A 13374-nucleotide genomic window follows, 5' to 3' on the forward strand; every position below is an offset into this window, starting at 1 on the left:
CAACTCACATCTCTTGGCCTTGCCAACCTCACAGGGTTGTTGTGAGGATAAAATTGGGAGGGGGGGGACCATGTACATTACCCCAACTTTTTTAGAGGAAAGGTGGAATATAAATGAGTGTTTATGCTGGAATTTGCTCTTGTTGTTGTAATACTTAGTGATTACATAGGTATTTCGATGCTTTCTCTGTTTTTAAGGTGCTCAAAGAACCTGGTTATTGAGTGGCATATAAATGCTATAAACAAACACATATTTTTTCACCATACCAGAATGAGGCCCATTTTAACTTGGCATGTAAGCTTGAGAAGGGGAGCTGTGATGAATTTTGTTTCCTCCACTTCCCTAACAAACCACTAATACTGAAAGTTATCACTTTTCTAACCACTAATACTGAAAGTTATTGCTTTTCTAGCTGCCCTGGAAGCTGAACACATCCTCAGTTGGATCCAGGGCTGTATTTCTTAACAGCCTGGTTTGCACATAACTGTAAAATATGGTGTCTGGCAGACAGTCACTTAGACTTTGGTTTATTGTGTCTCAGAATAGCTAAAAAGGACCTTCAGAATGACTTGCATCTCTTTGCTTATGCCTCTGTAGCTTCTGGGTGGTGACAGCTCCTTTGCTATAGTTAAAGAAGAAGTTGGGTTCTCACATAATGCTAAGCTATGGTTAATGTTAGCTAAGGTTTGTAAGCCAACGACAAACCCTGGTTAATGAGCTATATTTAACCATAGGTAATAAATCATAGATAAGCTGCTGGATTCGGTTCACACATTGCACTAAGCCATGGTTTTATAAACTATAGTTTAGTGTTACATTTGAAAAAGGCCATTTCATGAGTTTTTTTTAAAATCAGCAGTAAAGTCAACATCAAATTTTAATCTCATGGAAGAAAAATACAGTATTTTTCTATGTATAAGACGCCCCCACGTATAAAATGCCCCCTATTTTGGGGGGACTCAGATTTAAGAAAATGGGGAGGGGAGATGTATCCATGTATAAGATGCCCCCTATTTATTGACATTATTTTTTAGGGGGAAAACCTAGTCTTATACACTGAAAAATATGGTATATATCCGCATTTGAGGGAATGAAATCTGCTTTGTGTCATATTCATTAAAAATATTCAGTTAACTAGATTTATGGGCAATATTAATAATTTTCATGAATGGTAGAGAGATACAGTTCCACAGCAATCATGCACAGCTGCTACCAAAAATATCTAACATCATCCTATTTTTGTAGAGATAATTAAAGCAAATTGAAACTTGACAACCACAAATTATGCTGGATGACTGTTTCTTTTTCCTTTCTTTTGCCAAAATCAATTTGGATGCAGCTGCCTACATGTAAAATATGTTAACACTTTTTTTTCATGCACGTACAACAATTGGTGGGAAGCATGTAAAGTGATGCAATGATGAAAATCTATTTTTGTCTGAATGAAACAGAAATTCTGTAGCTGTGATTCTGTAATCAAGTGTGCCTAATTTTATACTGCAAGGTTAGAAATATATTTTTTTTATTCAAAAATAAATAATTATGTATCATCTGTTCTCAAACTCGAGAGTTTCCCATTTCTATTGCAGCTGTGAAGTATTCATCATGAACTACTCTAGAATTGCTGTTGCACCAATTCATCTCTAAAAGAGACGCACAGCTGCTAAGCTGGATGTATGAAAAATGAGTAATACTGTACATAGATGATAGAATGTACATACAACTGAAACAAGAGGAACTAAGGAGGTTATATAGTTATAAAATCAATATGCAAGATGAGCTAGGAATGTAAGATGATCCAGGTTTTTAATACATTGAAACTGGAGAGAAGATTTAGGGGAAGATCAGATTTACGGGAGCACAGATTCCCAGTGATCTTTTTGTACCTCTCCCATCAGATGTCAAGGCAATAAAGAACTACACAATTTTTAGAAGACATCTGAAGGCAACGCTGTATCGGGAAGTTTTTAACGTTTGACATTTTATTATGTTGTTATAATCTGCTGGAAGCCACCCAGAGTGGCTGGGGAAACCTAGCCAGATGGGCGGAGTATAATCAACATCATCATCATCATGTAGTTGTTATTATTATTGTAATTGTGCTTAGTTACCAGAATATGATCCTATTAGGACATTGCTTTCACATCGTTTATTGACTCATTGTAGTGATCCTCTTGAGCAAGCGACATTAATAGGTGAACCAGAAACACACTGATCTTTGCAGTACTGACCAGGGCCAGCCCTCCCATGAAGCTGTGTTAGGTGACCGCCTCAGGCAGCAGGATCTGCACAATCTACATAGATCTGACCCCCAATACATAGGTGTGGCTGCCATGTAATGCTTCTTCACCAGCTGCTGCCTGCTTCTCTTCCTTCTCTGGCCTTGGCTTCTGGGTTGGTTTCAGTTTCTGCCTCCTTTTTGCCTGGGCGAGGGGCTACTGTGCAAGCATAACACCTCCTTTTCACGAAGCCAGAGGGCGAGAAGAAGCCAAAGCTGCTGCTTTACCAGTGTTCCCTCCCTCCCTCCCTCCCTCCAGATGCAGATCTTCACTCTCAACTTCTCCCCGCCCCCCATATTGATGCTGCCTCCCTTTTCCCTGATGCTGATCTTTATTCCAATAGATGGAGGCTCAAGGTGGCGTTTCCCTCCTTGTTTAATACATCACAACCCTGTGACTGAACTATAAATGAGAGTTATGTCCAAACTGCATATTACATGTCTCATACCAAATAAATAAACACCTCATGAGTAATGTCTGAACCATGCCAGGTCTATCAGTCAGATCAAACTAAGCACATACAGTGGTACCTCTGGTTACGTACTTAATTCGTTCTGGAGGTCCGTTCTTAACCTGAAGCACCACTTTAGCTAATGGGGCCTTGCGCCGCCACTGCTCGATTTCTGTTCTTATCCTGAAGCAAAGTTCTTAACCCGAGGTACTATTTCTGGGTTAGCGGAGTCTGTAACCTGAAGCGTATGTAACCCGAGGTACCACTGTACTTTAAAGCACTTTCATAAAAAGCAGTTGCGGCGGCGGTGGGTCTCTACTCTGGATTGGAATTACATGGCACAGAGAGTGGTCTCTTTCCTCCCTGCCCTGTTTCCTGCTGAAAATTGGCTCCTCATATAGCTGTTTGCTCCCAAAGGTTCTGTTTGCTGCAAACATTTGCTGATATGTTGCTATTAGGTATCTTTTAGACCATGCTTGGAAACAGGGAAGAGCGCTGCCATGATTGGAAACAAAACAATGGCACTCACCTTCAACATTTGATGGTCTAACATACTGTGGCAACTTTGTCAAGGTCAGAATGTTGTTGGCATCTGTCTGTCTCGAGAGACAATGGAGTGTACCTCTGGGGGTGAAGTCAGACCGCTGGAGAACCACAGCGTCTGCTGTGACTGCAGAGACCAGTAAGTCATAACTGCTTCCTCCTGCGTTAGCAGCACTGAACTGATCTCTCTGAGGTGCAAGCTTGGGCAGTGTGTATGGAGGTCCTGGGTTGCCCAGACGACAGCAGGGAATGCATATTTGACCCAACTCCTTTTATCATTATGTGCAAGAAGAGTGGTTCACTCTCTGCATCTTTCATAATACACCATCATGCTGTCATGCTATAGTAAACAGTCACCCGAACAAGCCCTACGAATCAGTAGGCAAACTTACCATCACTTCACCATGGGGTATCTAAAAGGAGCCTCCTACAAGCATTGCTCTTGTGCAAATCTTGTGAATTTGGACCTATTGTAGAACGAGTTTTATGGATCAGAAGTAGAGCAGGCTTTGAAATGCACTGTTCCTTATGCCAGATTTTCCTGTCAAACACCATGTTGTTTGCACTTCCAAATGAACTGCAGTCACTACTGAAAATCCCTGGGGCTGCACTTGTCAAACACTTTTTCTCCCTTCTGGAACCAGAAGCTCTTATACCTACCCTTTGTCCATGTCTCAGTTTTTCAGCTATGCTAATTTCTTATCACTTGCACAACCTCTAGCTGACAGTGACTCATAGCTAGAAAATGAAATGTGCATCTGTGATACAGTTATGGGAGTATCTTTTCATAGTAAGCAAAGAAGAGTCATAGGGAGATTCATGTCAACTTTTCTTAGACCACCAAGGGGAGAATGGAGCCTGAGGTAGAGAGGATGCAGACCTGGCATATCCAGGGAGAGGGGGAGGGAGGATTGATTTCTGTCCAAATCCAAGGCTGTGGCTCTGGGGGAAGCAAGACCCTCTTGGAGTATTAATGCTGCCAGTCCTTCCCTCACAGGCGTAGGTTGTATATATATGTGTGTGTAAATGAACCATAGACCATAAAGACACCACAGTCTCCAAAGGAAATACGAACCCTGGGCAAGCGCCTGGAACCCCTAGAATCTCACACCTCTCAAAAATTGGGGTGCCATGCAGCAATAGGGGGGGAGCTCATTACTGTATCCGAGGGGGTCAGAAATACACAGCACTTATGCTACTACTGCTGATGGAGCTGCATTTCTGCTTTTTTTAAATAAATGAATGAGCAGAGTAGTCCCAACTGTTTTAAAAGCACATTCATCTTAATTTACCAGGTTGGGTTATTATTTCAAGACTTCAGATCATATTTTGAATGTGCCTTCAAATCCAATAAGAATGTATTGGAAATGGTTCTGTAAATGAATGATAATTCATTTTATGTTGTCATGGTAGTTAACAATGCAGAATGATTTTTAAGTCTCCTTTTATAAGTATCTTCAGAGGGTTCCCCCTACCCACTTTATGAACTTGAGACTAAGGATGCCTGTAGGATTTTTATTCACTTGTGTGTGGGTGACTAATGGATTTTTAATAGAAGTCACGAAAGGGAATGTGCATGAACATTATTTGGGGAAAATATCTTATATTACTTGTGGAAAACAGCATGTAATATTGCCTTTGAAATTAAAATCCAGGAAGTTTACTCAGGCATACCTATTTCAAAAGATGATTGAATTCATGTTTAGAAACAACGGGCAATATGTATGACTATTTTTATGAAGAGGCATTACTTTTAATGATGCAAGATTTTTCTGTCACACTCGCTTCCTTAAGATATTGTTTGCAGGGTGGAAATGGAGGGTCAGATTCGGATCTCCAAAACTGAAGCAACTTCAATCCAGGAATTTTTTTCTGAAGGTTTATGTTCCTGGGATTAAGTTTATAATCTGATCCTGGTTTTATGTTCTCAAGGTAATGTTCTTCCTTTATTTCCATTTTCCCTCTGGTTCTCATGTCTGAAGCAGTGGGGCCCAGTAGTTCCCTAACAGGAGATTGAGACTGATCTGTTATGAATTTATTGGCTGGGGATTTTCTGTTTAATTGCTGCTCTGGAATCATTACTGACAAAGGGTGACTAATGAATCCAATAATTAACCAAATTATACTGGGCTTCTTGCATCTTTGTTTTTTTAAATAAAGAAATTGGAAATCAGCAATTGAAGCCTTCCTACCCCACCACCCACCCTCCCATCCCTGAACAAACAACTCATGGAGGCAATTACTCACTAATCCCCTAGCTGCGATAACAGGACGCAAGAAAACTGACAGAATCTGGAAAGGGAAAGTATTTAATTTTAAAGCATGGGGTTCCTGGAAAGTCTTAATAGTTTTTTTTCTACACTGTCCTGACTTAAGCTGCAATTCTGTTTTATTAGAAAAATAGAATAAAATGTCCCACAAAACATATTTGGGGGAAAAACATGGCAGGGGGGACAGCCAAGTGCTACTTATAATTTATCAATGACAGGACGGTTTAGAAGTTCCTTCTCCTGCTGTGTTACATGACACATTACTATCTTGCTTAATGCTTCTCATGGTACATCTCTTGTAGCTTTAACCTTTGCCTTCCTATTCTTGGGACAGGTCTGCTCCTCCTCTTTCTAACTAGGAATTCCTTTATGGGATGACTTATAGGTTCAGTTTGGACATAACTCTCATTTATAATTCAGTCTGACATGAATGAGCTTCAGGCTCGTGTGTCATCACCTTTAACCCCACTCCCAGGTGGTCATAAGAAGCAGCAGCTTTCATTTCCATTTTCAATGAGCCAGAGGTTATCATTGTCTCTCAACCCTTCATCTTAACCACGTTAATCTTAGCTATGGCTTTGGAAAACAAGCCAACTTCATAAACCACCATTTGAAGCATGCTTCTTTCAACAAATCCTAGTTAAGAAGTCTGTGGCATCGCTTCCCTCTACCCCAGAGGTCGGCAACCTAAGGCCCGTGGGCCGGTTCCAGCCCATGCGCTTCCTTGAACCAGCCCATGACTGTTCCATGGATTGGCGTGGGGATTCCATGCTCCCCCCCGGCGCCATTTTTTTCTTCCGCAGGGACCGACTTCTGGGTTGGAAGAGCGCCAGAAACAGCATGTGCGCATGCACACGGGCGCTCTTCCATCCTGGAAGGGTACCAGAAATAGCTTGAGCACACGCATGGGCGCGCATGCTCCAGCCCACCAAGAGATCTGCTGGGGAGTGGACTGGACCGGCCTCAAAAAACATTGCCAACCCCTGCTCTGCCCCAAGTTTTATGGTAGATAGGGTGGTGCTTTTGTGCACATCCCCGAGGAGCAGGAGCAAGCCCAACTTGTTGAGTTAGGAGAGGGTGCTGAGTGGAACGCTTTAAAGAGCTCTTCTGCCCCAAGACATTGTCTTTTCAGCCTTCAGCACAGCTCAGCACCCACCTCTGAGGACACAGTGTTGGTTGCCAGTTGATAGGTCTGTGTAGTAATTTTAGATAGTGCTGCAGGGTTTTCCCCACGTACACCACACTTACCAGAAAGTGGACATATTAGTCTCATTTCTACCCCATGTCACTGTTGTTTATGTTCATTCATAAGTGCACTCCAGCCCATTTCCAGATTAATCTGTAATGGTGAAAAAAAAATCTGTATGAAAGTTCACGTCTAATCACAAAATGACCATGTATCAATGTAGCTCAAGATGAGCATTTTAGGATAAAACACATTTAGAAATGCATACTTTAATGAGACTTAAATATGCATTTCAAATGCATTTTATAATGAGACTAAAAGGCTCCACGTTTGTGTGCCCAACTCACCACACAAAGGCAGGAGGCTTGAGGGGAGGGGCAGGTGATACAGGCAGGTGTTCCTCAGCACAGCTGTGTGAGAGCTACGAAGAACCTGGGTACATGAAAAGCTAGGAAGGGTAGCTTATCCAGAACAGTGGAAGAAGGAAAGCTGCTTTTCGTTTGTCTTACAGGGAACCAGTGCTGGATGGAGGGAGTTAGTTATACTGAGGGAGCTGAAAACACCAGGGCTTGTACACATAATGCTAAAACATAGTTTAGTGTAGCATCCAAATGAGGCCATGGATGTGTCCAGTTTCAGATCCACCATGTTGCTACCTCTGGCACATTGCTGGCTTTGAGCTACTGTTAATTTTCTAGAGAAAGAATTTGGGGTCCAAGTCTCACAGGAATTACTCAGAAGTGAGGGCCGCACACTTCACGCCTGCTGAGAAGCACTTTAATATATTTTATTTAACAAGATTTATATATCACTTAATTTGAAAACAAAGCACTGAACAGTTTACGGGAAATAATACAAAATATTCATGAGAAAATACCAATAAAAAGAACAATCTTAAAAGTAAAATTGTATATCTGAGTAGACTTGCCTAAACAGAAAAGTTTTTAGCAGGCACTGAAAGCAATACAGTGGTTGCAATATTAATATTCTTACTTCATATGTTCTGAAGTTGAACTCTGGTAATGAAAACAGATGGTAAATTTAGAAAAACACATGAGATTGGAAAGAAGACCTAAAGGTACAAGTGAGAGCATAAGCTCTTTCCACCTTGTCCTAGCTGGCTTGATTCTCTCTTGAACTACAAGCTCCACTTGGCTAAAATGAAGATAGGGGCACAGGCCAAAATTAACAGGAGTGAGTGTTGCATCCATGGGAAAAGTGGTGTCAGAATAAAATGCCTGGCTGTTCAGGTCACCTGGCCACTGGCTTTGGTCTCCATTTTCCATTATACTTCTCGCCCCACCCTTTCCTTTTCTACATCTGGGTTCTCCACTGTGAAGCTTGGCACTTGTCTTTTGACCTTCAGGCTCTGCATGCGTTTTGTAGTGTTTGAGAAAAGGTCAGGTGTCACAGGACTTAAAACTGATGAATAATGTAATCTAGACCCTGTGAGCTTTCGATCTAGGCTGTATAATCACAAGTAAATATGAGCAGGCTTCGTTATATCAAATATTTGGCTCCTGTTTTTGAAGTGGCTGCCAAAGTGTCAGAGCCAGAAACGTGTTTTTGAATTAAATGAAAAGACTTAAGAATGGTAGAAATGGCAGGCTGTTGCTGTTAGTGTCTACACTGAGGACTCTCACATAACATTATGTTGTGTCTTTGTGTGGGGGGGGGGGTGTGTGCACACGCACACACACATCCATGTATCCCTACAGGCTAACTTACACAGATACATGTATTATTATTGTATATTTACATCAGCTTTTAATACCATCAACCATAGTATCCTCCTGGCAGCGGCAGAGCTTCATCCTCCGGCATCGGGGCGAGCAGCGGAGAGCTGGCGGGGCTGGTGCATGTCCTGGGGGTGGGGCACGCCACCTGCAGGGGTGTGGTGCCCAGCGCGGGCTGCAGGGGCAGCCGCAATGGCACCCTACTGGGATCGCACTGCCAGGGGCAGTGCGCTCCCCCCGCACTCCTCTTCCTCCACCAGTGCCTCCTGGACCAGTTCTGGGGAATGGGAAGTGGCTGCAGTCATACCTTCTGGACCAAGTCCAGAGAGTAACATTAGGAGAGTGTTTTTTGGCACCCTGGCAGCTACATTATGAATCTGTTTTAGTCTATTCTCCTCCCCCCGCCCAATAATTTTTATTAGTTTTCAATTACAAAAAAATCCAGAACAGACCTCATTATATGCATATCGAAGCATAATACCAAATAAAATAACAATTAATCAAATATCTAATTATATAATTTGGGTGACCTCCCGCTGGCTGGATTACAGGTTCAGTAATTCTTTTTCTTCTTCCTGCTTTCAACATCTTATTTATTCCAGTGTTATTCCAATCTTAATCATAGTCCCTTGTTCAACAGCTGCAATTTTTCTGTTTTAGTCTATTCTATTGTGGTTTTAACTTTTTTATGTTTTAAATTATGGCTGTAATTATTATTTTTTACTGATAATTTTTATCGTTTTATTTTTTTGTTAACTGCTTTGAGGTTTTCTTCTACAGTCAAGCGGCTTGCCTCTTTTCCTACTGCTTTTTATTTTTTCTCTTTCACCCTCTATCACCATCTCCTATTTATTTTTCAGAAGTACATTTCTTCAGCTTAGTTCAAAAGTGGTGAACACCTGATAAAAGGATGCCGAGTATGAGACACTCCAGTATGTTAAATGATGAGTGAGAACAGATGTGGAAGTGGCTTGTGTTTTATAGCACATTTCCTGTGATGCAAAGGATTCATTTCAGACAAGACTGTTGTTTCATTAAAAATAAAATTGAGTAAACATAGTCCAACAAGCTAATGAGCCTTGTTGAGCTCATTTTAAATGAAGCTTCAGAGATATCATTTTTGTAATCAGTGCAGGATGAATTTCATTCAACATAATGGATAAGCCACAATATGTTGACATTAGGACTGATGGATCTGCTCGATATCCATTGGTTTCACCTATAGTTTATTTATTAAATGAGCAGTTATTCTGAAGTATCCAAGTCTTAAAGGGCTTTTCAGGCAATCAGAATAACTTGAGTGAGTTCCACTCCTGATCCAATACCCTGCTTGCACATGACAGACCATGCAGGTTGTGGTGCATAGCCTTACTGTAAGGAGAGATGGGGAAATTAGCCTTCCCACTGAGCATTTCTGGGTGAGCATGTTTATGTAGGCTTCCAATAACACTTTGGTGCTGGTGTTAAACAGTGTAGAAGTGTAAGGAAATAATGAAATAAAGTTACCTGAAAAGTTGGGGCATTGCATGGGGAAGTATGAATCTCATCTCTTTTTGAGCTTAACTACAAATAATAGTTAAGCACTCCTAGTTGGAGGAGGGTTTGGGTTGTATCCAACTAAGATCTACTCAGAGTAAACCCACTGAAATTAATAACCTAAATTTGTTACATCCATGAATTTCAGTGGGTCTGCTCTGAGTATGAACTACCATTTGATACAGCCCACTGAATTTTATAAGTGACTCACGAAATGTTGCAGTTTGAACTTGAAGAAAAGTTGATAGTCCTGTAACATAAACAGTGCCTTAAGGGAAAATGTCAAGAGTCCTATTCAACAAACATATAAAAGTGGTGTGCTTACTATTCCTCTAACTGCTAAACTGGAAAGCCAGAGGCAAATCTAGTGCTGAAATGACTTAAAAGAGAAAGAGCCCCTGGCTAATAGAGCTCTTTTCAAACCTCAGTCCACTAGGGCTACAATCCTGTGTTCTGCCACTCACAATTCTTGAACTCATCTATCATTCTGCCTGGAAATGAACTACAGTCAGAGCTAAAGATCCTGCAAAGGTCATTGCCAACATCCTTTTCCTCCAGAGTACGGAATTCAACCCGGAGTTGAATTCAATCAAGAGTACGGAATTTCAACCTATTAGGAGAAATGAGGTGGGGATTTGGATGGACTGCCCTGTGCTTTGTTTCAGAACCAAAACCGCCCAAGACATTTTGCTGCCTGAGGCAAAGGACAAGATCACGTCCCATTCATTTGACATACAGAAGCTGATCAGACTGGCAGCTCAGGCTTATCTTGACATGGTGATGGGCCAGCATCCTCTTGAGGGCATCAGGCTACTAGGCATGTGCACACACATTTCTGTCTCCTGACACCTCACTACACTACTCCACAGCACCCATCACCAGATGGTAGGATCACCCCTGTTAAGAATGTTCTTAGTTTCAGTGAATAAAAACTGAAACTAGAATTGTAGTCTGTGCACAATTCCTAGTTCTTCTTCGGCTGTAGAATTAAGTTGTGATGTTTGAGTGTATTTAGAGAACTGCACAGTATACACAAGAGTAAAGTGAATCTGTAGGAAGTAAGAATGGAGCTCCTAGGAACACACAGAAGAGACATGTTAAATAAATAAGACTTAGGATAGCAGAAAGAAAAGGTGGAAATTATGAGTGGAACAGTCAATAATTAAGGCAAATGTAAGTTAATCTATAAAGCAGGGGAAATGTTTCAGATGCTTCTGTTTTAAGACACTGAGATTTTTGGTCCCAGCATTTGACTACCCTTGTCAAAGATAGATCTTATTTTAGAATAGAATTTTCAATAAAGAAAGTTCCAGGCAAAGTTTCAGATGTTCACAGATCTAGGAAGGAAATAGAAAACAGTCATTTATTTTAAGCCAACTGGAGGGGTTGGGTGGAGAATATGTAGGGAATGGTTTTCACAAAGGTAGCTTTAAATAGAAAGACAAAAATTACATCAACGTAAAGGCGAGTTGCCTAAAATAGTCTGCGAAATGACAGATCTTTCCCATATCCCCACAGGCAGTAATAACCACATGGCAGGCTGAAACATAGCCTCTGAACTAAATTGTTGAAAAGGGACAGAAGCAGTTTTGACAATGGTATATTGCAGAGGTTTTTAGCCTTTTGAGGTCCATGGCTCCCTTGACCAACTGCGTTCTTTCTGCGGCACCCCTGTGGGGCTCAGGAGCCCAGTTACGTCACCCCTTACCTGCAGAGCCGGCAGCCCTTCACCCCTTTTCGAGCACCCTCCCTTGAGGAGTGTTTCCTCAGTCTCCTCTCCTCTTCCCTCTCCTTGGGAGTCCTCTGGGCAGCTGCTGCTGTCGCCCCCGGTCTCTGAGCTGCCCCCACCCCAAAGAGAGTTGCCTCCTCACACTACCCCACAGGGGCCTGCGAAGCACCCCTGGCCAGCCCCAGAGGGACCATTCGCCTGGGGTACTTGTAGCCAGGGCTGTTGCAACAAAGATCTGTGCAAGCCTTTGAGAGGCAGAGACACGAGAGGGCATCAGAGGGAGGGAAAGAGGCCAGTGTTGTCCGCAGCACCCCAACCATCATTGAAGACACCCCAGGGTGCCATGACACACGACACACACTAGTATGTGGTACTGGCTGGAATGCAATCTATCATACAAGGATAAAAATCACATATACTGTTCCACCCAATTTGGCCTCTGGCTCGCTCTGCCCACCACCAACATGCACCTCCCTGAAAGTTGGACGTGAAGGAAAAAAGTTCCCCAGCCCTATACTAAGTAAATAATATGTGACATCCAGCTGTAGGTTTTCATAACTAATACCTCTGAAAATATAGCTTACTTAAAAGAACTGAGAGGAGACGCTTCTGCGTTGCCACTGGAAATCCCAGAGGAGGAGTGTGGGCCGAGTTCATTTATGACCCTCTTGAACATGGGTGAGCTAGGAACATTCTCAGCCAAAATGCCTCATTCCCTCATGAACCACCTTCGGGGGCTGTGTGCCTGTGGTGGTTGGGGTGGATGTGACTCTTACTTTTGTAGGGAGGGCTATGTTCCTGCCCTGCCATGTCTACATCTCTTTTCCTTCTCCATCCAAGTCAGCAAAGAGGCATTATAATAGTTGAAGAACACATTCTGGCCAGGCAAGAGCACTTGAGGGCCCAGAGCAAGGCCCATTAGGGGTGTGGCTTGGTGGATAGAGAGGCCTGTGGGGCCTTTTGGTTTGCAAAAACCTGTTCTTGTCTATATATATTTGGGGCCTGTGCATCTCCCAGTCCAATTTAAACCAGCCTTTAGCTTGAAATGAGAAATTTCCCAAATACTATACAGTGTGGTGCCAAACTGCAAGCAACAGCTATGTTTTCCCTACAGATATAACTGCTGCATCTGTTCAGTGTGAATCAATATCCCTTACCTGCTTCAGAGGGGTGGCGGCTTGGCATTATTAAATAAATAAAGGAAAAATATGTCTGTATCTAATACTGCTATTATGTCTTCCTTTCAGAATTTGAAATGATTACTTACCCAAACATGGTTTGTACTACCCTAGTCACAAACTGATCATTCGCATTGATTGCTTCCCCCTCCGCACTACTCATTTCTTGTATATGCTAACAGTTTCCATTGTGCTTTGGTGCTAAAAAGAAACCAATGCAGTCAGATTCTGAATAGAATCAAAATGTATTTTTGCATCTTGTGGCACAGCGTGCTTTGATAGTGAAGACAGAAAATGGCATCCATTTCAAATTGCTGGAGTTTTAATCCCTGTGTATAAACCCACTTTTCAATCAGTTTAGAAATCAGCATTAAAGAAAGAGCAGCAATCTTACAGTCTGATCCTAAATTCATCTCACGGATGCCAGTTCAACTGATATTCAAGGAATTTATTTTCACGCATATGT

The 13374-nt window shown here is 42.0% G+C and overlaps 1 protein-coding gene and 1 long non-coding RNA gene across 5 annotated transcripts in view; one reads left to right on the forward strand and one right to left on the reverse strand.

Moving 5' to 3' along the window:
• Positions 1-13374, forward strand: part of RAB3B (RAB3B, member RAS oncogene family) — a 48738-nt gene that overhangs the window by 14554 nt on the left and 20810 nt on the right. The gene's annotated exons all lie outside the window — the stretch shown is intronic.
• On the reverse strand, positions 4885-12616 carry LOC114599008 (uncharacterized). The gene is made up of 3 exons (XR_003707220.2): positions 12507-12616; positions 6792-6882; positions 4885-5275 (listed from the first exon to the last, which is right to left on the reverse strand). It is a non-coding gene; the product is annotated as an uncharacterized LOC114599008 (long non-coding RNA).

Source organism: Podarcis muralis, chromosome 5 (genome assembly GCF_964188315.1).
Source record: "Podarcis muralis chromosome 5, rPodMur119.hap1.1, whole genome shotgun sequence".
Classification (NCBI taxonomy): Eukaryota; Metazoa; Chordata; class Lepidosauria; order Squamata; family Lacertidae; genus Podarcis; species Podarcis muralis.